At 36.0% G+C, this 12,880-nt stretch overlaps 1 protein-coding gene across 1 annotated transcript in view; it reads left to right on the top strand.

Annotated features, from left to right (window-relative positions):
- LOC139772732 (uncharacterized) overlaps positions 1-12,880 on the top strand; it is a 178,345-nt gene that overhangs the window by 13,054 nt on the left and 152,411 nt on the right. The window contains exons 3-4 of the mRNA XM_071706625.1: positions 9,731-10,055; positions 10,405-10,447. The gene's annotated coding sequence lies outside the window, so the exon portion shown is untranslated. The remainder of the gene's footprint in view (positions 1-9,730; positions 10,056-10,404; positions 10,448-12,880) is intronic.

Here is a 12,880-nt window from a genome sequence, read left to right as displayed (position 1 = left end):
GTGCGAATGAAGGCACTTCCTTTCTACTTTTGTCCGTGGAACTTCGTATCTCTTGCCGAGTATCCAATGCACGATGGAGACCATTTCAAGAAATAAAACGTCACAGAATTAAGTCCCCGGGAACTTTTGTATAAACATCGAACATCTTATGATACTATATTTAACTTGGAATATGAAGAAGAGTCTTTACTCTCTTCTTACGTTTTCTTCGGTAGAAATACATTCAGCGCATAGTAGGCAATTTCCAAAAATAATGTATAAATATGTAACATACAAAACATTTAAGAAAAAAATACGGACCAGTAATGCTTAATTCCAAATAACTTGATTGCGTACGATCATTTATTTGTCTTTCTATACAAATATTGATTGCGAAAGGTATTTCTCAGGAGGCAAGGATATTTTTGAAAATAAAGCAGAATGAACGGAAATCACGCGGTAACGTTTTATCTCTCGGTCATTTATTATTTAGCCAGACTTATTGGCGGATCTCGCGAAAATCCACCGATATGTTATTTCGCGAATAAATAAAAGTCGCGCAACGTATATCATGCACGATGCTACAAAACGCGCTATCGCTCAACGTAATAGGTTCATCACTTTGCATAGGAAAGAAGATGCGTGAAAAATATATTTGTCCCGGACTTGCGTAGCCCCGAGGTAACATTTGTCGTCGCTGCAGTATACGTACGCAGACAGAAGCTACTTCGGAAAGTTCAGTAGCTTTTTTTCACCGTTGTCGACGAAACTACTGCTTGTTATGTTTCTCCCGTGTTTTCCGTATATCTGCGACATCATAACTTCCGCAAATAGTTCACAAGTCCGTACTCTCATGATTTCATGCGACGTTGGAGTAGTTACAATGTAAATGCGATCCGGCGAAACAGAAATGAGAGGGAAAAAAGAGAGAAAAAATCGGTAACTAAGCAAACCAGTGTTTCAAAACTGTAATTGTGTGAGCTTTTGCATTACTGAAATGAAATTGGATGGTTAGCATCTGTAATACGAAAAGGTTAAAAGAAAGAATCTCCAAAATTATATTTTATTTGAAAAGTCAGAAAATCGTGACACGATCTCTTTAAATATAGTTGAGCACTGACATAATTTTAAATCGTAGATAAATAACATATATATCAATATAATCGGTGTATGATTTATAGCACCTCTTTTAGAAATGGATATATGCGTCCACTGACTTACAGCATTGACATATAGCAGTTTCGAAAACTATTGCGAATTTGCATTACCGCGCGAGATGTCGGCGAATTTACGATGTCGCCAATTTGGTTTTAATCGATGCGAAGGTACCTCTCAGTTCAATGAATACAAAGTTTAGGGATCCAAAGGCGGTGCTAATCAATTAGCGCGCTTAACGCAATATCTTTATTGAGCTGCTACTGCGGGACTTCCGTCTAATTGGAATTTTCCCCGTAGTTTAAGAAATTACTTTCGCGTAATTGTTCGTTACGGCTTATTCATTATGATGAAGGAAGGAATCGTTTCCCGCTCTCGACGCTGTTTATTGCGAGAGAATGGGACAATTTATTGACAATTCGATGGAAGTAAAGTCAGCTACTTATTGGATTAAAAATTATTCGTCGCCAATAATGAAGACGTAACGAACTACATTTCCATTCGTTATTAACTCAAATTATAACGCAGATAATTCTTATATTCCGCTGCAGTGATTCGTATAATAATTTTCTAATCCAATAATTCTCCGATTTATACAATTAACATAATAACGATATTGCGTAAATTTAGGTTACTACATTAGTAGCCATTTTCCACACGGCGGTTCATCAATAATGAATGTCTAGACTTGTGGACGCCGAGGTCACTATGGTCGTCGCCACATTTAACGTTCACGTTAATATGCTATTATTACGGAATATAAAAGAACAGTGACACCGGAATGTAGAGAATGTATTATACTTTAATAAAGACGAGGCGGCTTCTATATAGTATATATCAAGCATGTTTCTTATATAATTTTTCACCCGATGGATATTATAAGTTACTATTATTTATATTAGTAGAAGATATATATTTGGAGAAGTATAAAAAAGCTATAAAATAAAATAATATACATATAAAAAAGCCATGATATAAAAATGCTATAAAAATAAAAAACAAAGATGTCATTAAAAAATTAAAGCTTATATGCAATATGAATTTTATATAACTCTTTTTTAGATATGGATATGCAATAAAATTACGTATTAATATCTTTATATAATATTCGTCATTTTCGGTTTAAAAAAATCTGAAGGAGAATTGTAAAACTTTATTTGTTATCAATTGCAGCTCACGCGAACGGTCTACTTCTACTTTAATTAATTTCGAAGACTTGTGATTTTGCACGCGGCGCCGTTAAAACAGCGGGCGCGGCCGCGCCAATTACGGAAGTAAAAAGTCGGTCGCCCGTAATTAATCTCGGACCACTCCCTTTTTTCCGTTTTTCCTTATTAAAGCTGGCAAGGCGACAAAGGGAGCATGAATCGACTGTTTTTCGAGTACGTGCAAGTATTTCGTTCGTGATGTTTTACGAGGTTAGTTGAGCGCGTTTCTCTAGCACAAGGAGTGTTCGCGAGTTCTCCGATTTTTATAAAATCCGGTTGGAACAGAATAAAAATAGAATAAAAATAATTTGAACGTGCGTTTTACGACTTTTTGAAGCCGTAACCACTCACGGCCATATCGAGAGCCATCAGAGATTTAAAAAAATTTTCCCTATACAAGTTTTATAGTTTTAAGCACACAGTGCAAATATTGAAAAATAAATATTATATCTCTGACTGAATATAGTTCTCGGTATTGCGCAAGTAAAATTTTCCGGAGGTTGGCTTTTACCATTAATAATTAACCCGAATAATGGAGCAGGAACAAAGAGACATATTTATTTTACATAGGAAATTATTTTCACTCGTTGCATAAGAATATCATGGTGCATTGTTCGGCTGGGAGGGAGATCATTCTTCGTGAGTGTCAGAATTCTGAGTAGCCGAAAGTGAACGAGAGAAGGAAGGAATGAATAGGGGTAGGATTGGTAGAGAGGTCAGCGCGTGACAAACGAGGCTGTTTGTCTGAGCCTCCTACACATGGATAACGAGCCGTTCCGAATCTTTCCGTGGAGTACTCAGGTCCCTTTCGCCGGTAGGCCTCGCCCTTTTCGTCCTATCTTTTTGCCATCGATCCTATCGTACGTTTCCTCAAATAGACGAAAATTGCGTACTTTAACTACATCGGCTGTCCCTTAATCCGCGAGTCTGCCGTCTGCGTCTAATTGACGCAGTAATTACGGGACGGTCTATATTTGGTGATTAGCGAAATGCTGACTCGCCGCGCGCAACTTGTGGGAAGGAATGCTCATTACTTTCGTGCATGTCGATGTATGTACGTAAGTAGTTCCGAGGAATATGACATTTCTGTGTCAAGGAAGGCTTGGGTTATCTTGAACGTTCTTCCTATATCTCATTTTCCTCATTATTTATTGCTTATATGTCAGGTTTCTGTTTCTTATTAAATTTCAATTATTAAAACTAAATTATTAAAATTTTAATATCATATTTTGATTAATAACATCTAAACCTGTAGAAATAAAATAAGAAGCGAGTTAAGTTTGTAAAACCGTCGGTATGCTTTCATCTTTTCATATTATTTTATTTTATAAATGAAATATAAATGAAATCCGAATGAAATCAAAAAGTTATTAAGACGAGATAAAGAATCAAACGACAGCTTTCAAGCTATTGAAATGAAATACTCACGAAATATCTATAGTAATTTTTTCTTTGTGGGTCACTCGTTCACATGGCCGGAGAGAATAACGAGATTCAATTTTTTTGTACAAAATTTTTTCACAAAGAGCCCGCGTGACGGAATCGGTTAATGCTCGTCGATCATATGGGCGATAGATGTGGGGTCATGAGAGAGAGAGAGAGAGAGAGATAGAGAGACAGAGAGAGGAGGGTCCTATAATCGACGGCAAATTGAATGGATGCATGGACGGCAGCCTGACATTCGGGCGTCCTTTAAATTCGAATCTTTTTTATCGTCCCCTACTCCCTGGTGGTCCGGTGAATTTTAATATACGTACCGATGCGACAGCTCTCACGATAGAAGGATTTCAGGATATAGAAGGGATGGCCGTGCGGGAGGCAGCGCGATAATCCGCGAATAAATTCTGCCGCTGCGGGCTTCTCTTGACACGACGACGGTAATTTATGCGTTATCCCATCGTCACCGATATCGAGAGCGACGCTTCTTAAATCCTATTGTTGTAATAATCACCCTGGTGAACACACGCGTTTGATCTAATCATGTAAAATTGTATAACGATATCTTCTTTTTTAAATTAATTTAATAACAGGCTAAATAAATTTTTCCTTTTTTAGAGATACATCAGTGTTTGATTATTATAAAAAGTCGGAATCATGATATGAACGAAAGGAAGCGATTCCATATATGAAACAAAATAATAAGAAATTATCTTATCTTATCTTCTTTTTTCCTTTGATCTTGGTCTTATATTGTAGAAACATAAATTAAATAATGTCTTAAATTCGAGAATAAAATAGTGACGGTACTGACGGTAGTCGAAAAGGCTGAATTATTTGAGAAAAAAAAGAGAAAAAGAATTACGAAGCAATAATCGATAGACTAAAATGGTTGGCTATCGTAACATACGGCGCGATACCGCAAACGAAAGTATCTACGGGTGAATCGAAAAAGGTACTTTGATTGTCCTTTTTTGGACCCTTTCGTCCAAAGCCTGAAACAGATAAGGAGACCGATAACAACATCCAAAGCTTTACAATACTTTAAGTAAGTGCTCCATTCCTCGTCCAATACGCTTTTTCGCTTGCCTTCCGTCTTCGCCTTTGAGCCTTTTCCGTTAAATCTTTTGTGATTTCCTCAACGTCGTGATCTCTATCGGTTACACTTTACGAAGTCTAGCACCAACGTCAAAAGCAATATAATATTTATGATTAATTAATTGTTTTTTCAAACGCTGCGAAATATCGAAATCGAAAAGATCTATAATAAAATTAAAATCACATTTATTATATTATTACCATCACAATATTATATGTATATGTGATCAATGCAAACCGAAGTTATATCGCGATTTGTCTAGCAAAAAATATGTCGGTGCGAAATATTTATCGCGATTGTGCAAATTTGCGGGTCCTGGAGATATGAAAATTGATTTCGATTTTTTAGTCCTACAAATGTTGAGTAGCAAAGATCGTAATTCTAACTCGCCGGTACGTTTAGGAGCGAGAGGTCCGTGGGAAAGAATATTTGCCGCCGAAGACAGATTTCTGTTGGATGTCATGCATGTAATATTCCGTGAGAATATTAAAGTCGGCGCTGCTTTGAAAGAGATTAATGATATCTTCACTGATTAAAATACGGTGAGAACACGTTGTACACCGTCGCAGTTGTACCATAAGTATTTAAACATTCAACAATGCAGTAGTCCACCATGGAATGTAACGAATGTAATATCGTATCGGTACAAATTCTAGGCGCAGGTACAAGAGGGAAGTATTATGAGTTAACGAAGTATAACTGCGGTGATAAAGTAAGCAAACACTTAATCGAGGTTATTCGACGAACGTTTCATATGGCAATTAATGAAATGTTCCGCGCGTAGCAACGTACGAAACTATGTACCATCGAGTCGCGTAATTTGAGGTCGCGTCAGCAAGGAGTTTAATTTAATCATACAGCGTAATTCTATTATCTCGCATCGTCGCTATTTCCGATGTTCCTCTACCGTCAAACATTTTGCCAGTCGTGCACGTAAACCGAAAGTAATTGTAAGGGCAGTGTACCCGAAGTAGACGAAGTTAAGGTTACTGGGTCTTAAAGGGCGCATAGGAAAATATCATGCCGTAGCGTATGGTCAAAGTCCAATAAATCATTTGACGCTCGCTCCCTGATGACATCCGTCATCGATCATACCCGATACAGAAGGAAGAGATCGTTGACCCCCACGGTCACAAGCGTATCCTCGACCGATCGATTATCGATCGTTAAGTACATGCAGGCCTTTAATTATGGTCAATAACTTTGATGTGTGCTATTATGATGATATGGCGATTCACTTTGACGTATTCGCGGTAGCGTTGCGACAGCGATGTGTATTAGTAGCATGTCTAACCGTTGTTTATCGATACGCTTATTTGCACTGCGAGGCACTCCGGTCTTTGACAGTAATACGTGTGATACAGCAAGATAAATACTAATTGTTTATCCTTGCATGTGAAACACGTTGACGAAATCGCTTTTGGAGTCGCTCCAAAGCTTGCACGGTCCACAGATCTTTGTAAAATGCTGTCATGAATACTTTTATTTGCAAGAAAAAATTATCGATATAGTATACTTTTTAGCGAGCAACGTTTATTCTAAATACTGCTGTTATTAAAAATGTCTTTGTCATGAAAAGGCCTTCATGCTATTGAAATAGTTCTCTTACTTTTAAAATTTGTCTTCAATATATCTTTAATATTTCGTGATGAGAAACGAGGCACTCGGCAATAAAGTGGAAGATTCAGTCTTGAAAAGAAGAAAGGAAAAATGTAATTCTGTGACGTGTCGTCTTAATTAAAGGGAACTCTGATATCTCTCTGACATACGCCTTAATTAATCTGCGCGCGAAAGATACGCGGCAAAATACATTTGTAACGTTCGCCCAAACGTAACGACGCGATATTTCAAGCTATAACGATGACACGGCGCGCGCGATATTTCATTTTCTTTGACGTGTAAAAATTGCGCGCGCCGCGCAAATGTATTCTTCGCGAAAAACGCGCTAAACTATTAGGTACAGCGGTATGTATGAAAGAACTCGCGCGGTTAAGAAGAATTTCACTCGAAGTAACACGAAGAACGTTATTGTACGTAATATTTCTTTGGTGCATTCCACAGTATTAAATTCTTTTGCACATGTAAGAACACATTGTGCTCTGCGCGCGATAAATCCCCGGGGAACGAAATAATATTGGATACAGCAAGTGCTGACAGTTGGACATTATTTATGGAGAATACTTTATTGTATTTACGAACGCGCTCATGTCCCTTCTCCGATCTTTCATATATACATATAAACTAGTAAGATTTCGATGTCTCGTTCTTAGTGCACTGCACTGACTCTGTATTGTGCTTTTGAAATATTGCTTGTGATAGAAATATCTTTTTCTCCCTATTGTCACGGTCTATATGCAATGGAAACATTTAAATCAGTACGATGTTTGCCGATGCAAGATAACTATCTTGCGGAAGATCTTTTGCTTTTATTCCTGGTTTCTCAACCTTTCTTCCTTTTACACTTAATTGTATAACGGCATTTGCATATAATCTAATTAATACGATTTTAGTGTGTTATAAACGTACTTTTTTATTTGCAAAATCGTAACAAAGTATTATTAAACGTTTTTATTAATCGTACTTTGCAGGGAAATCAGCAGATTTAATATCGCCGATGTAGACTAACAATCCGATTCGAGAACACAGACCGGCGAATTACCACCAGAAGCTTAAATTTAATTGAGTGCTAGCGCCAATCTGGTTACGTTAGCTATTGCTTACATACACTCTTTCAATTTAGCTCTTTGTTCTCTGGGTATATAAGCGCGTTCTCTGGGTATTTTCCTGCGGAATTCTACGGGGAATGATCAGGGAATATCGGGAATAGTGTTGCAGACAGAGGATGATATCAACACTTTTATAAGCAAACTTTATTTGCGAGTTAAACTTTATTCGTAGGCGCCCCTCTTGTTCCCCGTTTCATATTTTAAGAATTTTTAATGCAGGGCGATAAAGTTCCTGTCCATTTCGTTGAAGTAGCGTATGTATTATTTCAAACGCATCCTGCAGATACTGCAACGCCGTCAGACAATAGTAGACTTTTTTCTCCTTTCTCTTCACACGTACTACGAATAAGTAGATCGTAAAAGATGCAGGGAATGTTTGCTGCGAAATGTACTCTCGATTTCTATTGTGTTTTTTATGTCATATAATGCAAAGCTAAATTTATATGTAAATTTAAATATATACGCAAAGCTATCAAAAGATATTAAGCAATTCTAAAAATGATCCTCATTGTTACATACATATATATTGAAATTTGTACTTATAATCGCGATTCTGTTAAAAAGCTCTGCTAAAACTGTAGTCTTGAGACATAATATAGTTTGATAAATAAACTTTAAAAAAGTCAATATATTTATTATATCCTATTCACAACCACGATTTAATTGAAAAACTCGGATAAAGTTCAGCGAATCTGAATTTTGTTTCTCGCAGTTCAGTATTCGATTTTTGAGAGACCCTCGTAATATGTGTATTGAATCTATCTATATTAATATCTATTGAAATTGATTAGAAATGTGAAAAATAAAATATTTAGTGTACAAGGTATTAAATATTTTGCGGCAGTTATAAGTTGGCAGTTAAAGTTCTTTGTTTTTTCGGCGGACAATGGGAGGGGGTGGGGGTGTAGACCGATACGCGTAAACAGGTTTACCGCGCTACCACTCGCACGACGACACTCGAACACTGAACAGGCAACTAGTCTCCATGAGTAGCTTCGCATTACTTTTCCCCCGAAACGCGGTTATTTTCTCGATTTATTACAATAAGCATTTATAAGCACATCGCGCTTATGATTTTCTATTGAAACAGATACGTCGCGCGATTTTTATTTATCTCAAATAAGAATAATACAAGATAAGCATTACAAGTTACTGTTTCATCGTAATATTCACGATTAATTTATTTCTTTAATATCTACTTAGATTTTACGATGTTACAGCTCACGTCGCGCATTCAAATTTTCATTTATTCAAGCGTTACTTTCTAATCTTCGATTTAAAACGCGGTTTTATGCACGAATCACCGAATTGGATCGATCGTACAAAGTGGTAAATGTACGCGATATTTTCGTTTATCGAAATTGATTCGAAATGTGAGGCACAAAATATTCAATGTTACAAGGTATTAAATATTTCGCGACAGTTATAAGTAGACAGTTAAAAAGTCTTCGTGCGGCGCGGCGTACAGCGGAATGCAGGGGAGGGGGTGTAGGCCGTTATGCGTAAACAAGCTAGCTCGGTTACGCGCTATCATTTGTACGATGACACTCGAGCCGGCTAGATGCTACACAATCCGCTCCATTCTTTTGCAAACTATTATTTTTTAAAATACAATTATTCCCTACGAGCAATTGACAACTCTATTAGACCGTACGATTTACGACCTGCGATTAATGACTTATATAATATGCATATTATCGAAATAACAGCTTTACTGAAATAGTTTTCCGCGCGATCTATGAAGAAAGAATTAATATGATAGACAATGTGAATTATAAATTATTGATTTATTGCAATAAATACGGGCCATTAAACTTTCATTGATCAAATTCTATAAGAATTTAGGCTTAAGAGAAAGATTTTTTTCGAAAACCGTACACGGAAAAAAATTTAGCTAAATTTAGTCGTAAAATATGGATAACTAATATTTTTTGCAGCGAGAGCTATAGTTTAGCAATAGTAGCAAAACCTTTTGTTCTCGCTGCAAAAAATGTTACTCTCGTTGCAAAAAATGTTAGTTATCCATATATTACGATTATTTTAGCTATAGTAGCTAATCTTTTTTTTCCGTGATATAATTATTTTACGCGTGTAATTACGCTCAAATTACTTGAATATTGTTCAAGGGCCTTGATGGAACAACAACGGAGGATCAAGGAAAAGAGAATGCCGAGATTTATCCCGAAGGCAGAGCCAAATTAAGTGCGTGCGAGCGTTCGAAGATGTCGTACGAAGTGTCGCGCGATTCTTGCATTATAACAATCGTTTCGGGAGTGCCGTACAAAGTATCGCGCGATCGTTGCATTGTAACAACCGTCTCGGGAGTGTCGTTCAAAGTGTCGCGCGATCGTAATTACCGTATTGTGAAAATGTATAATGTGTACACGTACTCTAATGATGAGAGGAGGAGCAGGCCTGGGAGGCATCAGGCGACGGCGGAGCAACTTTGGGGTGAGTTTACTTTTTATATTGTATATTATTTGCTAGTTTAATTGTTTATTATTCTTTATTTCTTATTATTCCTTATTCTTTATTTCAATATTCTATATCATCTATTCAATCTTCTTATTTCAATATTCTATATCAGATTTAAATAAACAGTAGGACAAAGAAACTTTTAGTTGTAAAATTAGAAGATCTTATATTTAAGAGAGTTTTTAAAAAAATTGTATAATTATTTTAAATATTTACTTAAAATATAAATATAAAATTTAATGAGCTAAATAGATATTCTTTAAAATATTAATTATTTTGAACTTGAACATTATTATAATTTGGACTTTATATTTGTATGTTACAGGTTAACATCGTAGTTACACCTCCGCTGCTGCGCATCGGGGTCGGTGAGTCAAAAATTAACTTTCAAATTAAAGTAATATAACGTCGAGAATCTGTGATAGACTTATATTATCTTGACTTTTAATATGAAAATATTGTATATAGATATTTGATAAATATTTTTTAAATATAATTTTAGATATGGCTTTTCTATATGCTTCCAAGATTAAATATCATAAGCTGGTAAAAGCAAATAGAGGTTTTTTCGAAGTACGTTTCATATAAATTCAAATAAAAGACAAAAATATTTTACTATCAATAATACATTTCAACAAATTTATTTAATAAAACTTGCTAACAATTATTGATTAAATTTATACTTCTAATAAGTAAGCCAGTTTTATATTCTCATTTTGCATAGCTTATTTATCCTTACTTATTAACAATTTCATTTTGTATTAAATAATAAAATAATGTTTAATGAGACGTAAAATCCAATATGCGTTAATTATCTTATAGTTGATTTCTAATGAAAAATTTAATTATGAATCGTTCGTGATTTTTGCCCGATATTTTTGTATAATATAATATTATTTAGTACTGACAGAGAGAGAGAGGGGCCGTGAATGTGATGCTTGTTGTCAGACACTTGCAAGAAATTTGCGAAACCAACGTGTCGGTTTGTCATTTTCACGCGTACGTCGCTTAATGATCGTGTTACCCGCCTTTTTGTAAGTCCTGCCGATCTCGGTCGGCGCATTCGCCTCTAATCCGCTTTATCCAGTTACTTGCGACGTTCACTAACTATTCAAAACTATATCAAAACTAAAAATTTTTTATCTACTGAATAATTTTTGCGATACGATTAACATACATCTTATCTTAATATTTAATCGAACAGGGAAATTAAAAAAATGAAACACTCAGTTTCTAATTTTGGTGAAATTAAATTATTTTTTTTTAAATTTATTAGGTTTGTATTTTGTACATCATTTACATTCCAATGATATCATACAAATCAATTGTACAAATTATTACATTTAATATTTTTCTCTTTATTCTCTGTGTGTGGTGTAACCCTTTACGTTGTTCACTTTGTTGAATTGGATTCGCTAGTTAAACGATAATATTATTAGCACGATATATTATGAGATATAGTACCGTATTGTTAAGCAAAATTACAAGAAAAAATAGAATTTTTTCAATATTTCTTATTTTATCGTTAAATTTTAACTACACGCTTGTCAATAACAAAGTCAGTAGTGTAAAAAAATTTAATTCTTAATATCTTTGAACCATTATTACAATTATACTTATTATATATTATAATAATTCTTCTCTATTTTTGAAAAGGTTGAACAGGTAATTAAATGTATCTATCTATGCATCAATATAATTATCTATATACTCGAGAATTACCCGAAATGGAAGGGTTTCCCGAAAGTATACGTTAAAGTCAATATACTAGGGAAATTAACGACATTCTGTCTCGGCAAACCACACTATCGACCATTTGCTTCCCGCGGGTGACATTATTACAAATTAAACTGCGAGTTTATGCGGTATCGATATGTCACGCGCACACACACCTCGACCACGGTAGGTACGAAATATTAACGCGTCAGACGGACGTGGTGGCTCTTACATTTATTTATTCGTCAGGCTTGCGGGCCGCGGACTCATTACTGCGGCGCATTACCCAAATTGCCGACATTTTCTAGCGCGTCACGGTTCCCCCCTCGTCCTCATACGCTCGTTTGTTGGCAACCCCTTTCGCCACTGGGGGAGAATTGAGAAAATTTATGGGATTCTTGCATGAGATCACTCGCAAACATAATCCTTGCTCTCTAAGACGAATGTCTCCCCGACTGCGGCGGCTCCATTCCTTTCGCCCTCTTGCACGTCTCTCTCTTCTACTCTCTTCGCTCTTTCGCCGGTTTCCTCCGCATTTCATCCGCGCTTCCGCGCTCGGTTTTGCAGATCGCTCGATCGCGAAACTTGCCGGCAGTTTTACGGAATTTGATCTACACTTGCATACATATAGAAAATGTAACGACCGGATGATTTAAAGATCGCGGAACTCGTATCTCCGCAAACAAATGAGATTAAATGCAAAAGGATATTGATCTTCCTATTACGTCGCCGACGTAGCATATTGTCGCAATTTTCATGATATCATATTGTAAAACCTTGGTCATTTTGATGTAACATTGCGCTCATCCATTTTAATGCTATTTTATTACTATTCATTTTTCTTTCTTTTTTCATGAAGTATGTTGCGAAGTATGTTACATGCTAAATTGACGTAGAGTAAGAATACCGATCGCATAATTGTCGTTTTATCGGCACGACGAAACTGACTGGTGTCGGAAGTTATGCGACGATTTAAAATTTAAACGATGTCCAAACTATGGAGACTTACGAGCCTGACCTATATGAACCACGCGGTTAAAGTTACAGCTACGGAAATAAATCCGGTTTAGTCCCGCGGGAAGAGA

This window comes from Temnothorax nylanderi, unplaced genomic scaffold, assembly GCF_030848795.1.
Source record: "Temnothorax nylanderi isolate EJ_2023f unplaced genomic scaffold, tnyl_v1.0 TNYL_tig0053_pilon, whole genome shotgun sequence".
Lineage (NCBI taxonomy): Eukaryota > Metazoa > Arthropoda > Insecta > Hymenoptera > Formicidae > Temnothorax > Temnothorax nylanderi.
Note: the sequence above shows the minus strand (reverse complement) of the source record. Positions and strands in the feature narration are given on the sequence as shown.